At 53.0% G+C, this 18,362-nt stretch overlaps 1 protein-coding gene and 1 pseudogene across 12 annotated transcripts in view; one reads left to right on the plus strand and one right to left on the minus strand.

Annotated features, from left to right (window-relative positions):
- The window catches only part of Kcnq1 (potassium voltage-gated channel subfamily Q member 1), a 360,400-nt gene that overhangs the window by 300,952 nt on the left and 41,086 nt on the right, over positions 1 to 18,362 (minus strand). The window lies entirely within an intron of this gene.
- On the plus strand, positions 17,227 to 17,611 carry LOC110350647 (small ribosomal subunit protein uS8 pseudogene; annotated as a pseudogene).

Raw genomic sequence — 18,362 nt, forward strand, 5'->3', positions numbered from 1 at the left:
CTTCACCTCTTTCGTTCCTAATTTCAAGTATTTGAGCCTTTTCTTTCCTTTTTTTGATAAGTTGATAGCCCACTTTCTTGACCTGACTCTGAATCCCACCCTCCACTTGGCTCCCCAACCTATCCCACCCAAAGGTGAGTAAGCCCTAGACAGCATACCTCAGCATGACGACATGGTAGCTCCCTGGTCCCCCATTGCTGGTCTTGAGTGTGCCTAGCTGGGTCTGCCACAGGGTCTTGTGCTTGCCATTGCCCTGCCTGGAAGCCCTGCCCCAATCCCCTGCAGGGAGCCTTATGCAGACAGCCCACTTCTAACATCTTACCCTGTCCCCACCATAATCCCTGATGTTCAGGTATCACCACTGGGACTGGTGCCTACTGTCCACCCTTAGGTTATGAGTGCCGAAGAAGAGGTGCCTAGGACAGATCCTGGCAAAGAGTAGGTACTCAGTCTCCTCACGTGCGCACCTACATTTAATCCCCATGGCTACTGCCTGGCTCGGCACTGACCCCACACTCACCACCCACACAGGATGCTCAATTCAAAGCAGTCTGATCTTAGTCACCTCAACTGAGTCCTGCAGGACCCTGAGGTGGGCAGTCCCTGCACCTCCCCCAGCCTCACCCCCTCTAGTTCCTCATAGCCTGGGTCTCCAGCTTCTTCAAGCCCCTGTTGTCGGCACAGACGACACTTCCCACAAGGGACTCCCTGCATGTCCACCCTCCACATGGCCTCAGCTCTGAGGACCCTTCCTGCCTAGCTCCCCAGCCCTCCAGCTGCTTCCTGGGCCCAGGACGTCCCCACACTGTCACTGCCTGTGTCCTGTCCCCCAGATCATGATCTGCACAAGGGTGACCTAGAATGGGTACAGAGTACAGGCATCTGTCACCACATGCAGTGGAGCCCCTGGGGACCTCAGGAAGCTCTCCCTCCCAGGAAACATGGCCTATGCCAGCTGGGGTGAGGGCCCATCTCAGAAGCACAGCTCCTGGCGCTGGGAACTGGTCTGTCTCACCTAACACAGAGCTCACTTTCTCACCCACCAGGCGCACAAAGGGGCTTCGCCCAAGCCGTGTGCCCTGACCCACTCCCCAGAGCACTTGCAGCTTATCCGGTACTCAGCTCTCGAAGGTCTAGCCTGGCCCCAGCCTCTCCAGGGCTCCCTGCCATGGTGGCTATGGCTAATTCTCCTGTGTCTGTCTGTTTTGATTTGCAGCAGGCAGGGAAGTGGGATTAAGTGTAGACTGGGCTCAGCCAAGAGGAAGCAGAGCAGGTGCTGCCCTGGCAGGAGGTCCTGCCCAGGTGGGAGGGGCTGCCTGCTGCTCCCCAGACCTTGAGCACACGCGGGGCCAGAGAAGGACCTGCACAGAGGGATGCATCACCTGTCAGCTGACCCTCTACACCAAGAGGTCCAGGCAGTTCACTACCTTAGTTTCCCCACTGGCATAAATTAGAGCCCACAGCTACCTCCTCAGGGGACTGTGGAGGGCAGTGTGGCTAGACATCCTCAGGGGCTCAGCCCTGTGACTTTACCCAGAGACTTCAGACAAACCTGAAGCTCTCCATGCTGCCTCCACCATGAAGATGTAGCAGAAAAGGACCATGTGGCTGCTCCTGGTCCAGCACCAAGTTCCCAAGGGCGACCACTGTTTGCCACCCTAGCAGGTATGGTACAGAGATGTGGATCCCATGAGAACCTGCAGTCTAGGAGTCACCCTGTTGTAATCAAACAGCTGCCTCTGGGGAAACCAAGGCTCCTAGGTTTCCTGGGGTCACACAAAAGTTGAACCAAGAGAGGGGCAAGGGCCTTGAAGAGGAGGTAAGCATCCAGACAGGTGAAGGCTGGAGTGTAGAAGGCATGCCACTACCAGCCAGCCAACAGGCCACTCCCCAGCAGGGAACCAGGGTTGTCACCCATGAGGACGGCCCAGGCAGGGCTGAGGGGAAGGTTCCCTCATGCAGGCAGAACCATGACTACACCAAGGGAAGGCAGGTGGCAGCTGACAGGGTTCAGGAACCTCCCCAGGATGCCCCTGCCCAGTCTGTGGCCAGCAGAGGAAACTTGAGCTCAGGGAATGGGGCACTAATCCACCCCATATGCTGTTCCTCAGGCTCACCGAATTCAAGGCTGAAGGGTTCTTCAAATATTTGACTACATTGTACTGGCTTGAGAAAGAATTATATAGCACAGTTTATTTTTTTATCTATTTCAGATAAAATGTGTTTTATCTTATTTACTACTCTGTTTCTGTCCTGGGAGGAGCCAGGAGCCTCAGAGAGGCCGCACCACAGGCCCTGTCCTTGGGGCCCTCACAGCCTCACACCTATACTGCAGCCCTCCTACCGCTGCAGGCGGTCACAGCCCCTTCACCCCAGCTCTGCACCTGGAGCTCCAAGGAGACTGAGACCCAGGGGAAGGAAGATGCTGCCGTGTGTTCTGGACAGGGAGTAGGCAGTGTGGAAGGCTGCAATGGAGCCACACAATTCTAGGAGGCCACCAAGCCAAACTCCACCTGGGCCTAGTTCCCAGGAGGTACACTGCAGGGGGGTTGGGGGGCAGTGGCACCCCAGGGACAATACCTTACTGTTCCACTAGCAGCAAATTAACCTCAGCAGCTGTGACCGCAGAGCCAGCCCTGAGGGACGTCCAGGGTGTTATCAGACATCATTTCAATATCTCCATAGCCAGGTGCCCTGGGAACACAGAAGAATCCAGGTGGCCTGCCAGGGCAGAGGTCAAGACCTCAGCAGGGGGCACACAGGTGGAAAGAGCAGCTCCAGGAGCTCAGACAGGCTGGGCCTAAAACAGCACAGGCTTTGACCTAGAGACCCAAACTGCACAATGTCGGGTCCACTCTCATCAGGCTGGGCGATACAGGTGAACAGCCTTCCGAGTCCAGCATAGGCAGGTCCGAGGCAGGAGCAAGGGTTGATATGGTAACAGTCTCCCCAGCCCACAGAAGCACTGGTAAGTTTCCCTGGGAAGTCAAGGAGCATTAACGAGAGGTGCTACTTCTCACACAAAGAGCATGTGGTTGGCTGCCCTTGGGGTCCAGCTCAAGGTGGGGGCAACAGGAAGCTGTCATAACCAGAAGCTCCAGGGCACAAAAGGAGTGCTGGAATGTCTCACAGGACTTGGGATCCACTGGATGTGTACACCTAACATCTCACATATAAAATGACACGAGGACCCAAAAAGTTTTGTTGGTCTGGGAAAATCATTATGCAGAAAAGGGGAGGGGGCTGGGGAGTCAGTCTTTAATGGAGACAGAGATTCAATGTGGGGAGATGAGAAAGTTCTGGAGGTAGATGGTGGTGACAGCTGTATAACTGTGTGAATGTACTTAATGCCCCTGAAGTGTGCACTTAAACATGGCTAAGATGGGACGTTTTATGCCATATATTTTATGCCAAGTAAGAGAATAGAGACTGAAATTGTTTTTCGCATTCTTTAGCAATAGGAAGGGCGAAGACTTGGTTTCATTTCTGTTCAAACTATAAAAACTCAGTGACAATATATTTGTACAGTATGGTCTTAAAAGTCAACCATGAATTGTTTAGTCTTTTGCCTCTTTAAGTTTCTTAAGTGCGTTAAATTTGATCTTTTCATTGTGGTGAGATTTTTCTGCTGTTGGGCAAGGTCACAAGGCATGGGACTGGTAAGCATTTTACTGTTGACTTTTAAAAAATATAAAGTGTCCTCCAAAATGTGATTAAAAGCTAGCTAGCAAGCCTGTATTTGGAGGTTTAATTGTGTACTTTAATCTGTCGACTTACTGGATTTGGACTGCCTGTTTATTCCTGGAGATGAAAATCTGTCAGTTCAAATTTGTGAGTAACATCAAGTCATTGGAATTTATCTTAAGCATCTCATGATTTAATAAGGCATCCACTGCATGCAGCTATTTTAGTCCAGTGTGAAGCACTGGAATTGTAACTAGACAGTTCATTTCTGAGACATATGGATGGAAATAAATGTATGAATGTTAATTGATCCATGTATATAAATTAGAAATACTTTTCTAGATTCTGTGGACTTTTATTAAAAATATAGACTTTCTAGGGATTGACTTAGGCTATAGAATGGCCACATTAATAAAACAGTATTACTATTTTAAAAAAAAATAGTGAGAATAGATTTTAAAAAGAAGACCAAGTAAATGTCATTGACAATGGGACATGAGCTGGCTGAACACTTTTGTATGGACTGTGACTGAGGCTGAGCCATGAATGTTCAAAGCCCCTGTTGGGGACAGGCCATTGCCAGACTGACAGACAACTATTTTGTTAAACAACACTAAAGCTGAAGGCAGAACAGGACTTTCAATATGTGAAACTTCAGCAAATTAAGGATTGTTGTTTCAACCCAAGCCACAATTAGGAGCCTTTTTCCTTCAACAGAAGTTGCTTTGGAAGATTCCAAATACCCCTAACAAATGCTCCCCAGGAAGAAAAGGCTGGGGGCTGCAGCTGGTGGCCCTTGCTCGTGGCCTGCCACACCACCTCCTTCCGTGGCCCCCACCAGCTGCCTGCTCCAGGTTGGTGAGCTCAGATCAGTGGGTGTGACATACCCCAGGACACTGGATCCCAGAAGGAATGATGGCCTCAGGGCCTGCCAGGGCTGTCCCCTGGGAGGAAATCAGCACAACAGAACAACCAAGGAGCTGGACATAACCCTACCAGCTGTCAGCTTAGTGGTCCCAGCAGGACTGGGGACACCAAGGCCCCAACTGCTCACTCTATGATACTCTTCAGTTCTGCTCTGGGCGGAGCCCAGGTCTGGCCATCTCCTGTAGGAACATAGCTCACCCAATGCCAAGGCCCTGAGCAGAGCCAGGAGTTAAGCCCAGAATCCTTTGTCCAAGCCCCACATGGAAGGTGTCACATCACCAGCCAGATGAGAAGATAGAAGCCCAGTTGAGTCATAGCCAGTCCAGGGGCCCAGGCCATCCAGTCATTGTCAGAAGTGCCTGGGTTGGGGACCACGAGGCAAAGCCACTTGTGGGGACACTGAGGATCTAACAAAGCATAGGACATAACCAGGGCCACATGGAAGTGAGCCTATGCTGGTTGACCCCAGGGCAGGAGGAGTGGTATGTCCCTCCATGTACCATCCCAGGGAGGGTCCTGGCCTCCAGCCTTGGGGCTCCTGTGACCCTGGCTAGTGCTATCTCACCCCTTTGGCTGTGTGGCCATGTGGCTGTCTCTTCTGTCCAGTGGATCCTGCTGGGTGCCTTTGAGGGGGACAGTTGTCATTGGATTTGTGGCTCAATGCAGGTCAATGGCCTCTACTCAAGGTTCTCAATCGCAGAAAACTTTTTTCACATAGAACCATAGCCACAGATTCCAGGGATGGAAATCTAACATCTCTGGGGATCACAGCTACAATGACTACTTCGTAAATTGTTTATGGTGATGGTTATTAGCAAATCTTGAATTTTTAAAACTCAGAATTCAGTTGGCCTCAGAATTCAGGCCAAAATATATATTTATGTCACAATTTCTAAAACACAGTTCAAAATATACTGTTTCCTTTTCCTCTTCTGGAGATCCTTAAATTAGATCTCAAGTGCAAAGACCCAATAAAGGTCATGTCCATGCACACCGGTGATACGTCTTTGAGGCCACCATTGGCCCCGGTCACATTAGGCAGAGGAGAAGCCGGGGGTGATGACTCAGGGGGCAGGTGGGACCCAGGCTAGTCGTCTCCAGAAGTGGCAGCCCACGATGGGGCAGGTCCCTGTTGGGCTCACACGCAGTCTGGTCCACCATGGAACCAGAGCTCCTGAACCCCTTCTCACTGCTCCGCTGGGGTGGGAGGCAGCACCCAGCTATGCAGTCCCCAAAAGCCTCACTCAGTCCTGCCAGGGAGGGTAGGGGTCTGTCTCAGTATGGGGCCAGGCCTCACAGTCTAGCTCCATGCATATGGACAGGCCTCAGAACAAGCTCACACAAGCTGTCCTCCCTCCACCAGAGTCAGCTCTGACACTGACTCCAACCCTTCACTGGGAGCTTGTCTGGTGGCTGCATCAGCCGCATTTCTTTAGAAGGTTCCCACAGGCAACGTGATCCCCAGCGGAAAGGCAGTATAATAGGTAACTCCTGGGCTGCAGGGGTCAGGTTTCTGCTCCTATTGTCTGAGGAGCCCCTGAGCATGCTGATCTTGTTAAACACAGAACCATTAGGAGATTAAAACCACCACGGCAAGAACAAAGCTGTCCTGCCTCCCACCCCCAGGGTTTCAGCCAACACCTTCCGAAAAGGATCATTCTTGAGATCTAGAGCAGGACCCTGCCCAGCTCTGTCTGGGACCCCCTCAGAGCTCAGCACAGCCCACACCCCTGCTCCAGTCTCCGGGTCTCCCCAGGGCATAATCCTGGGGCAGGAGGTAGAGCCATCCAGGGAAACATGATTCCCACCAGGCCCCTCCTTCATTCAATATCCTCCAAATGAAGGCAAAACCCCACTCCCTTCCTCGTGTTCCAACCCAGCTCCTATCACCTCACTGACCCCTGGATCCCTGCAGCCTCCCTGACTAGCATGAGACCCCAGGCAGGGGCTCTCACCAGCATCCCTTCTGAAAGCCCTCATTTTCCAGGCCGGGTGTGCAGTGTGCGCTGACTCACTGAACATCCTGGTACAATGCTGAAGCCCAGGGAGCAGGAACCTCAGCACCCTCCAGCACACAGGCTCGGGCTCAGTGCATCTGGGTGTGACCTTCTGGACTCATCCTTCCCTCCTGCACCAACTGCCTCTGCGGGCTCAGCCTGGCCCCAGGCAGCTTCTGCATGGGCTCAGCCTGGCCCCAGGCAGCTTCTGCATGGGCCCAGGACACAGCAGCTCTCCACACACCCCTCCATCTGCATGTCTGCAGCACAGGTCACTGCACACAAGCCTCCTGAGTGACCTTCTCCAGGTGGCAGGTGAGCAGGGACAGCAGCTGAGCGGGTGACACGTTCTGGGCAGGGCTCCAAGAGCACAAAGCCGGCCCTCCTTGGTAGAGCAGCTGCGCTCCAGCACTGGGCTGTCTGTGCTGCAGGGAGACCCTGCCACCTGGCCATCCCTGTTGCCTCCCTGGCCCCTCTGGAACGTGAACAAGGAAGAACCACTGGAACCCAATGTCTCCTTGCGCACAGGAGTGACAGGTAGAGAAAAGTGATACCTCTTTGGATGTTCCCTTCCTTCCATCAGCTTCTCAGGGTGGGGCCAGCACAGCACAGGCTCAGGAGGTACCAGCCCCTCCTGGCCACATGGTGGGGCAAGGCAGCGACCCCTCCCAGGCCTGTCCCCCAAGCCTGGGTCCTATGGAGGACAGGTGTCCAAGCTGTGCTCACATCTTACCCTGACATGTCCTCAACTCACTTCAGTGAGCCCCCTGAGGTGTAGGCTGGGGCTGTCACTGCCACGCCATCTACCCAGGGTGGCTTGGTCCTTTTCCTGAGGCAGCCTGGGGACAGGTGAAGACTGTCATTCACCAAGGGCTCCCCAAGTTCTCTGAGCTGTCCTCTCAAACCTTTTGGGTGACTGGATGACAGGTGTTGAGGGGATCTCTCAGGCCAGGCCAATGCTCCCCAGTGGTCCTGGGCTTCCACACAGGCACAGCAGGGTTTGGATGAGGGGTCAGGATGATGGCCCCCCTCACTGGACAGTCCAGTGCAGAGGGTATGCGTCTGGCCAGAGAGGAGACATCTGAGCCTCAGCTGTTCCACAGCTACAGTGGAACTACAGCACAGCAGTGTCCTAATAAAACCATGCTACACAGCTGGGCATAGCAGTGTCCTAATAAAACTTTATTGACAAAAATAGGCAGTGGGCCACAATGCGTGGGCCCCAGTTCAGAGTGACTGAGAATCCACTGGGCCAGTGGAGTGGAGACTGTGGGCGATCCCACAGGATCCACTACACCACCAGGACCACACAGCAACCATGTCTACACAACCCAGTGCTTCCCCATCTGAAGGCACTGAGCTCAGGCCAGGAGCTCAAGAATGCAGCCAGCAACAGGAATATCCATTCATAGAGTCCAGCTCTTCCCAGTCAGACCCCACAGTAGCCACACTGAGTGGGGAGGGGAAGAATGAGCTGTGTAAGACCCCATTTCTTCCTGTCAGTTCCAAGCCTCAAGAGATGTCTGAAGTTGGACCATCCCTTGTTCACAGGAGAGAAAGGGGAAGATCAGAGAGGTCTATGACCTCTCTAGAGTCACACAGCACTCAGAGGTTGGCGAGAAATGGATTCTAGGCCTGCCCAACTCTAACATTGCCTGGAAGCCTCCAGGAAAAGCACTATCAGAGGAAGAACTAGGACAAGTGAGCTATCCTGGCTACCCAGGCCTCTATGAGGGCAATGGGAAAAGGGCCCTGGCCTGCTAGGGGCCTGGCTAGGAGGCAGGGAAATGTTCAGCCCCTAGGACTAAGGCTGTTACTACAGCCAAACTGCACACATGGGTGACTGCAGTGCCCAGGTAAGGCCCAGAAGCACACAGTCTGGGGGCTCCTGTGCAAGAGGGCCCTGCTCCCAGGGATACAGAGGAGGCTGCACAGAAAGGTCAGCCCAGGGCTGGGGCTGCCAGGGCAGGCTCAGCCATCCTGCATTTGTCACAGAGCCGCCTCTATGATAAGACACCCTAGAGGGTAAATTTAGAAGGTGTCAGGGTGGGGTAGGGGACAAACTAAAGTGACCGTGCGACATGGGCCTTATCTGTTGAGGACATATGTCGCTGCTGAGGGACAGTTCTGTCCAGGCTGGGGTGGCCCCAATGTACCTGTGCACATCTCCCCAACACAGACACAGTCACATCTCACTGGTGGTGCCCCAGCCTGGATGGCCCTGGTCCCAGCACTCTTGCTTGGCTCAAGGCCTCCCCTGAATGAGAAGGGGCACCACGTGGGGAATGAGGGTGTCAGGCAGGAATGATGCCCTGGAGGGACCTGACAGACATGGATCTAGATGGTCAGCCCTACTTGGGAAAGCCCCTCTTCACATCTAGCCCAAGCCTTTCCTGCTGTAGTTTGGACTCCATCAAGAGAAAACCTGCAGCTCTGCCCTAGGGGACACAAGGGATCCCTGTATACTAAGCTGCTGTGTGACCTCTGTGAGCCTCATTTCTCCACTGGGAGCAGGAACACCTGAAGGGTGCTGACTGCCACTCTGCTCAGTGGAGGGCAGTCACGGGGACCATCTGACCCAGCCCACCCTGTCCACAGACCCACAGATCCATGCTATTGATGTCCCAGGGGCGGCAGCAGCCCTGAGCTCTGGGCCCACAGGGCTCAGCCAGGTGGCACCCAATTCCAGGTGGAGGAGGAGGATGAACCTCAGTGTACAGGGTAGGCAGCTGCTCCCATTGCCCTGAAGTGACAGAGTCCCAGTGGCCTTCTGTGAGGACATCCCAGCGGGACAACTGTGATAGGGAGAGGATGAGTCTTCCTTAGGAGACAGGCCTGGCTAGGATGGCTTGAGGTCAGGGAGCTGCCCAACACTCTGAGGGCAGGAGTAAGGGGAGTTCCCCTGGGCCCTCAACCTCATTGCAGACGGGTCTGCAGCTGAAACAGCACCCAGAAGGACTCTCATTTCCCAGGGAGGTCCTAAGTCACACTCAGAGATTCCAGCCCTGCATGCGGACTCCAGAGAGCAAATAGAGACCCACGCGAGCTCCAGAGGAGGGCAGAGTGTCACTCAGAAGAACAGCAGCAAGGGCCTGGGGCTCTGCTCCTGTGGCCTCTGAACTGGCTCACGAGCACATGACACAACTCCCAATTCCCCAGAGAGATCACCAAGGCCTGCAAGGTGTGTTCTGAGACCTCACAGAGGCCAACAGCAATAGCCTCTACCCAGACAGAGGGTTAGGGCCTGAGAAATAAGGGCCAGGTCCTGGGCGGGGAACCCTGCACTCCAGTGCCTGGTGCCAAGCTGTCGGTCAGTGCCAGTCTCAGTGTTGCCATGCGGGCATTTTCTGGGGTGAGGAGCACTTAAAACAGCAGACTTTGATGAGAGCTGGTCATTCCCTGGGGTGGGCCGCATGTAATCAGTTGATCCTGAAGTACAGAACTGAGGCTTCTCAGAGAAGCAGGAACTCTGGCTCAGGACTCTGGCTCAGAAACCTCACCTGTGCACCCAGCTTCACAGTTCCTTAAGATGAACCCCAATCTTAGAGAAGCACCCACTATTGGATCTATTTTCCCAGAGAATCTTAATGAGTAAATATCCAGATGTCCATTTCTCAGGTGGAAAAACTGAGGCTCAAAAAGCTACGATTCCTGTGCAAAGCCAGCTTGCTCTTGCCTACCTGCTTCCTCAACCCTAAAATCCCTAAAGGAGTCAGCCTTTCCTCCCTGCGGTCCCGGAGGGGTCCTGCCCAGCAGAGTTGGCTCCACACTTGCTCCATGCTCCTGGCCTCAGTGTCATCCTGGGACAGAAGCATTTGGAATGGGTTTGGGAGAGACGTTTGGTGGTATCTGCTTTCTCTAGACAAGGAGGAAACTGAGGTACAGATTGAGGAGAGCTGGCCCAGATCATACCCAGAATAACTTCTTGGGGAGCAGCTTCGGGCCCCTCATGGAAAGGGCCTTCTCATCTCTGCCACAAGAGCTCCCTCTTGGGTATGGCAATGGGCTCTGAGGAGACCCTGTCCTGGGTTCCTCCCTCTGAGCCACCAACGGCAGCCCTTCCCTAACCACAACTGCAGTGGGGACTGACTGTGACATAAGGCTCGGGGCCCAGGTGAGGGTGGCTGGAGTTGAGCATCAACATGGCTACACAAGGCAGGAAGGAGTGGCCTAAGGTCCCTGGAGCCATGTCATACCCAGAAGCCCAAAAGCCACACTGCCCAGCGCAGATTGCAGCTCTGGCCTTGGGCTCTCTCCTTGAGGACTCTCCCTCCTCCCAGAGAGGCATCAGGTTTGGACTTCATCCCAGACCAGCCCTTTCCAGAGCCAAGGATCTGAAATCCCACAGTTGGCTCCCTAAGTAGCTTGGGCTTGGACCAGAAAACCAAAAGGAAAATCCCAGGACAAGAATGGTGCCCGGGCAGTGGGCTCATCAGCCCACACAGCTCTGGGCAGGCAACAGTGTAATGGGGGTGTCAGGCTGGGGCTCGGCAGTCAGTTAGGCCCTTGACCACAAGCCGCATGGCCTCAGGATGGAACTGGGACAGTGCCTCTGCCAGCACTGCTCTGTGGCCTGGAGATGTCCCAAGTGAGAGCAGGCTGGGCCAGAATGACTGGAATGCACCCAGGCACAGAGTAGACTATGCCTAGTTGCATCTTTGATCAGAGAGCGAGAGGAACCACAGGGCAGTATCCTCCCTATACAGAGCATCCCCAGAAGCCTCCACAGACACCTCCACTTGCAACCTCTGAGGTCACGGTCATATCTGGCTGCAAGAAGGTTGGGCAGGGTCACTACCAGCCACCAAAGGGAGATAGGGATGGGGGGGAAGAGGAGGCAGGAGGGGGGAAGACAGGAACATGGGGTACAGACAGGGATGTTGGGAAGTCAGGGATGTGGGGGACAGACAGGGATGTGAGGAAGAAGCATGGATGCTGAGGGGAAGGAATGGATGTGGAGAGTAAGACAGGGTGTGGGGAATAAGATAGGGATGCCAGAGAGCAGACAGGAATAGGGAGAAATAGGAACATCAGGCGCGGGGGAGAAAGACATGGTTTCCCTGACCGCCTGTCATAGGGACACCACCTTCCTGCTGCTGGTTATCCAAATCCAGTCCCAACCCCTCTCTGGAGAGTAGTGAATGCCCGGGCCACACCTATACCCTGGGGCTGCCACCACCTACCTCCCCATCCCTCCATGGCAAAATCAGTCTCCAAGGGTCTCCACCCTGATGCCACTGCCCTGTTACTCCATGTCCCCCTGGCCCTCATCCTAACCCTTGGTCCCAGTCCAGCCTCCCTGCTACAGAAGCCCCACCATACCATGGGTCCTCCGTGAGGTCTTGCCGGCAGTGCTTCCCTGAGGATTGGTGTGTGAGTATAGAAGGCTGTGACTGGGAAAGGCCACCTTCGACCATTCTTTTTATTCCCTCTTTTTATTTTATTGGTACATTTTATTTATATATATAGATATATAGATAGATAGATAGATAATATCCAACATAGGGAATTTGTACCTGTAGATGATATATCTTCTTTTCTCATTCCCCTCCCTTCAACCTCTCTTCTATTTACAAAAGCTTTGTTTCCATTTTTTCCTTCTATTCTTTTTTTTCCCCTCTTGTCCTTTTATCTACTCTTGACCCCCTAAGGGCCACTCACAGGGGCAGCTGGAGGTGGACACCAAAGGCCTGGGCAGAGGGAGGAGGAAGAAGAGGGTGGGCAAGGATCATGCCTGGGGCTCTGGCACTGTACACTCTGGCCTCAAATGACACCCCCAGATGCAAGTCCCTGGGAGGAAGTAGAGACCCTGAGGGAGCAGAGTGCTGGCCACTGAAGCCGCCCTCTGGCCTTGGACACCCAGGGAGAGTAGTGCCCACTGTAGTAGTGCATGCTTCCAGCTAGGAGGGGCCAAGCATGTGCAGTGAAGGCAGCAGGTAGACCAGGAGGAGGGTCCCAGGCCTTAGGGCCCAGCGGGTCAGTCTGGTTCTGCTGGGTGTACATGGCCCTGGGGCACAGTCCTTGCCCCCAGCGGATGCCTCACCCCAGCTTTCCATGGTCACCCTGGGATGAGATGAATCTACACACTGATCCCAGCCTTGGAAGGGGAAGGGGCTGCCCCTACAGGAAGCTGCCCACTTCCTCTTTTTCCAGCTGGGCAGAGACAAATACTCTGCTTCCTCTGTGCTTCTTCCTCACGCCCGACCATGCCCACTCAGATTGTAACCTCTGCCAGAGAAACTGAAGTTCCCTTCTGCTGAGCAGAGACCTCCCCCCCCGCCCCCACCACTTCCCCAAGCTCTTCCCCTGCACAGGGCTGAGGCTGGCCCCCCATGCCACTAGGGCCCTCCTCTTGAGCTGGGGTCTGGCAGCTCCTGCATGGAGGCTCCAGCTCATGGCAGATCTTCCCGGCAGATCTTCCAATGTGGGCCACCCAGAGGGAGAACCCACTTGATTCAGGACTGGTGGGAGGAAGTGCTGGTTGTGCAAGGGTTGGGTGTGGGGCAGGGTCCTCCTCCTCATGGTAGATGCAGAATTACTCAGTGCAGACACCATCAGTGCTACTTCAGGACCAGCAGCCTGACTCCCACTAGATAAGGGCCCAGCTCTGGCCACAGGGGCAGTTCAGCCCTTCTCCCCTGTGGCCAGGAAACTGGATAGCGCTCACCTAGCACCTGCCACCCACCGCCAATCACAGAGGAGAATTCCCAGGCTACAGAGTGACAGGACTTGGTTAAACCAGGTTCCCAGCCACCCAGAGGCCAGCTACAGAGGATATCTGTGCTTGGCCGGGCCACTTTGGCCCATGGGAGTTTTAGAAACAGCAGGGAATCAGCAGGACTCAAATGTCACCCTCAGCAAGCCTTTTGCAGCCCTCAGTCTCAGAATAAAACACACTCCTGACCTTGCCCACCAGGCCTGCCATAGCCCCAGTCTCTTCCTTTCCAAGTGCTACCCATGAAAAACTGTCCCTGATGCCTCCCATCCAGAAAGCATTTGGTGTGTCCCTGACACCAGGCCAGGCTCTTGGGATGCTGCAATAAACAATGCAAATGTGGGGAGAGCAATAATAAACTAAGAAAAAATGTACAGAACAATGCTTCACAGGAGAAGCCAAAAGGTCATGAAAGGCAGTAGGGGAAGATGGCTGTGCTGGGCTGTGACACTGAAGCCATGTCAGGAGAAGTTGGGGCAGATATTCCAGGCAGAGAAAACTGCCTGTTTGATACCTGAGAAGGCTTGAGGAGGCCATTCCAGGAACACCTCACAGGCCAAGGCATGGCATCTATGAGCACAGGCCACTTAGGATCCAGAGGGGTCTGATCTAGAATCTACTGTCCAGCAAACCAATGAAATGCCTGACCAGGGCCCCAGAGACACCCACTGGGCAGGAAGTGGGGGTGGGGGACAGTACCAGCAAGGCTTCACTTCCATGGACGCTCATCACAGAGGCAAGACAAACCCAACAAGCCTCTGACCATCTGATATCAGTGTTAGATGCCTGGGTGCATCCAAGAGGGAGGGCGCTGAGGCTGGTGTGTCCCCTGCTGTCACGTGCTGCCCAAGCCAGCCTTCCCTGTGCCCTCTGTGTGCCTTGCCAATGCTCCTACCTGGACTTGCCATCTCTTGGTCTGGCCAGTGGCCATGGAGCTCCCCTTCTGCAGGAAGCCCTCTTCTTGCTCTGTCCCAGGACCTGTCTCCTGGCCTGGATCCAGAGCCGGCAGCAGGAGACAGAACAAAGCAGAAGAAAGAGATAGGAGGACAACTGGGAACGGAAAAACTGCACCAGGCATCTGGAAATGTTCTTGGTCACTGCCATTCTCGAACCCTGGGCCCAGAGCTGCTGCTTCCTGCCTGCACCCAGAATAGCCACCCACATCCTGCATGCAACCACCCACCTCTGCCCCATGCCTAGATCACAGGCTCCTCCTAGACCACTGAGAGCCCCTGAGGCTCACAGAGTAGCACCCCAGCCCCTGACCATTTATCGGAGCTGCAGGTGCCCAGGGTGGTCTCAGGCAGAACAAGGCTTGCCTGGCTACAGGATCCAGGGGTGCAGAGATACTGAACTTGAACACTGATGGGAGGCCATGATGATATCCGGGGTGGGGGAGCTTAGGGCCCCACCAATTCCTCCCCAAACCCACTTCTTGTGAAATACATCAGTAAAGACTGAAATTCTGTTTCATGAAATAGCAAATAACTTTTAGAAATTAGCTTCCCCGTTATAAATGCAGTCCTTCCTCTGTAACCCCTAAGTCCACAATCAGGGGCATGAGTGCTGCCAACTATTTCACCTGGAGCAACATTTCTTCCTGGAAGCTTTCTCAGATTGCTCTGTCAAGTCCCACACAGACCCTGCACACACTCGCTGAATGTCAGGTGCCTCCCTCTAAGCCATCACACCATCAAGGCTTTGATTGGTTCATATAATTTTGTGAACTTAAGGGCACTGCTATGTTTTGGATCTTGTCTGCCCCAAGGGCCGGGTGTCAAGGCTTGGTCCCCAGTATGGCACTATTGGGAGGTGGTGAAACATTTAGATGGGTCCTGGTGGGAGGAAAGCAGGTCACTGGGTGCATCCCCTTGAAGGAGATCTTGGGACTCCAGTCTCTTCCTCTGTCTGCCTGCCTGCTTGCCTGTCTTGTCTGTCTGTCTGTCTGCCTGCCTGCCTCTCTCTCTCTCTCTCTCTCTCTCTCTCTCTCTCTCTCCTTCCCTGCAGCCATAAGGAGAACAGCTTTGCTTCACTACCCCTCCTGCCATGATGTTTTGTCTTGCCATAGCTTCAAAGGCATGGTGCCAAGTGACCATGGACTGATACCTCTGAAGCCATGAGCCAAAATTACTTTTCCTCCTTTTAAGTTGTTTGCCTTGAGTATTTTGTCAGAGTAAGAGAAAGCTGCTTGACACAAGTGCCTCCAACACTCACAAGGAGGGACAGTATGCATCTGGCATATGGGCATGCAAGGGACACCAATTCCATAATGGCTTGCCTCTGCCCACATCAGGCCTTGTGTGAAAGCAGGTGAAACAATTTCTTTCTAAAAAGCTTAATTCAATACTCATCCCCATTAGGCAGTTTCCATAGTGGAAGCCAGGACAGTTACAGGCATCATCAAGGGCTCTCCCGGGGTCTCTGAGCAATAACACAAGAGCCGTGTCACCCATGAACTCTGTGTTCAAAGAGGCCCAGCTGCTAGCTTCCCTTGGTCCCATGAGTCAGGCAGGCCAGGGCATCTCTCACAGGAACAAGAGAACCCTGAAGGCCTCATGTGTCAGTGGCCCCCAAATTGTGTGCTAGCATCTGCAAACCTCACTCTTGGCAACAGCAGCCCTTGGAACAAGGGGATCCAGACCTGTGGGAGACTCAAGATGGCTGCTGACCCCTCCTGGGCCCAGGAGAGTCCTGAGCAGCTCATCTGGGTGTCTATGACAGCAGATTGCAGGGCCTGGTCTCAGCCTGCAGATCTGAGCTCTTGTTTCACCCACATTTAGCTCCCAAGCAATCCTGACCCCAATCACAAGCCCATAGGCTGGTCTGAAACCCCTCAGGAGCACTTGACACTGGGGACCTCTCATTCTTCCTCTAGCACCCTGTTCTGGTCCCAGGACACACACCTTCCTGGGTGCCTTCTAGTCCTCAGCTTCTGGAAAGGCCTGTTTAGCCTGGCCCCCTGGCCTTGCACTCCGCTCATTCCCCAGGAGGTGCTCTCCAGCACCTCTCTCTCATGTCCTCTATATGTTGATGCCTCCTGACCCTGGATCCCAGCCCCCACCTGTGGGTCTCACTGCCTTCCAGAGCTCTACCCAACCATCTCACAAATACCCTCAAAAGGACATGCCCCACACTGAGTACCTTCCCCATCTCAGAAATGGAAAGCACATTCTTCAGGTGCTGAGTCAAATGCCTTCGCATCTTTCTCCCTCATTGCTCTCCCACCCCTACTATGTGATCTATCTCCAAACACCTTTGTTTCTCCTGACAGTCCCTGACGTCTCACCTGCCTGGAGCCAACCACTCCCCACATACAATCCCCTCCCAGCATCAGCCTCTCAAGTTTCTCCGAATCTTGCCTTGTGCCCCCAAATCTCTGCTCCACTGAGGCCAGAGGGAGCCCATGAGGGCACAAGCAAGCAACTTGGATGGACACTGAAGGAGGGGTCACCTTAGAGCATACAAAGGAGAAAATGCCAAGCAGACAAAAAACTAAAAATGCACAAGATAAAGTCTGAAACTTCTAGAAAAAAATCCAGCAAATCCTCTTTAACCTCGGTGCAGGAAAAGCTCTTAGACAAGGCTCAATCCAGAGGCAAGAGAAGACAAGATTGATGATTTCAATATTCAGATATTTTGTAACAAAAAGCACCAAAAACAAAGTCAAAAGACAGCTGACTGCTTTGGAGAAATATTAGCATCATACACCCAGAAGACTAACATTCCTGTGGTATGAATAACTTAAAAATAGAGAGACAAAGGACCAAAAGCTCAATAGAAAAACTGGAAAAGAAATGACAGACCATTTACTAATATATACCCACATGACTCTCAGATATTTAAAAATGGTCAAACTCATTAATAATTCTCCAAATCCTCTTTCTGGCATCTTTCTGTGCCTCCTCAATGGTGGGCATGAATGTCCTGGCTAATGCTCTCAAGAGCATCAACCATCCCAAAGAGAGAGGCAAACGCCAGGTCCTTATTAGGCCATGCTCCAAAGTCATCATCCGGCTTCTGTGATGATGAAGCATGGTTACATTGGCAAATTTGAAATCACTGATAATCACAGGGTTGGAAAAGTTGTTGTGAACCTCACAGGCAGGTTAAACAAATGTGGAGTGATCAGCCCCAGGTTTGATGTGCAACTGAAAGACCTGGAAAAATGGCAAAATAATTTGCTTCCATCCTGTCAGTTTGGTTTCATTGTATTGACAACATCAGCTGGCATCACTAAGAAGCAAGATGAAAACACCCAAGAGGAAAAATCCTGGGATTCTTTTTGTAGGGATGTAAACCATACAAATAAAATGCCTCAATGGACTCTGGTGCTTCCATTCGATCATTTTGGGCCTTTAAAGCAGTATAGGAGGAACGTCTGGCCATGTACAGCTGTTGTGTTTATTGGTGAATGCTGTTTCTCTGCTGTGAACAAGTCTATCACCCGTGTCGAGGTATGCCAGAAGATGGTGTTGTCTGGCCCTGGATGGTTGTGTCTGGGTTTGGGTTCCTGTCCTGGAGTCTTAGTTATATGCTGGAAGGGCTAGTCCTTTGCTGTGTAGCTTGGTAGCACATTTCATGCACTATTGTAAATATTGCTAAAAACATGGTTATGGTCCTTGCCATGTAAGTGCTCATAATGAAACGGCATGTAGAGCTAGAGCCTGCAGCTTACAGATGCCTCATGCAGTAAATAGGTGGCCTGTCAGTGCCTGTATTCATAAAATGGTCACTTTTAAACATTGTTAGTCACAAGATGGGGGCGTGTGAGTTCTCACTGTGTCATCAACTTGATTTCCTTGAACCAGAGAAACTTTCTTCAAACTTGGAACTCCAGGGGGATTGCAAGGATAAAAGGTGTGAAATACATTCCTGGGACTGGGGGCAATTTTGTTTGCTGCATGATGTCACCTGGGAAGTTCTTGTAAAGAGCTCAGTCACCAAAGAGCATGTGGTAGCTTCTGGAGGTAGGCCAGGGCTGCATTCTCTGCCCAGTTCATGGTAACATGGCCATGTTAATAGAAGGATTGGGGTTGATA

The sequence above is a fragment of the Heterocephalus glaber genome, unplaced genomic scaffold (genome assembly GCF_053883595.1).
Source record: "Heterocephalus glaber isolate CG9 unplaced genomic scaffold, H.glaber_assembly_v1.0 deba00000594, whole genome shotgun sequence".
NCBI lineage: Eukaryota > Metazoa > Chordata > Mammalia > Rodentia > Bathyergidae > Heterocephalus > Heterocephalus glaber.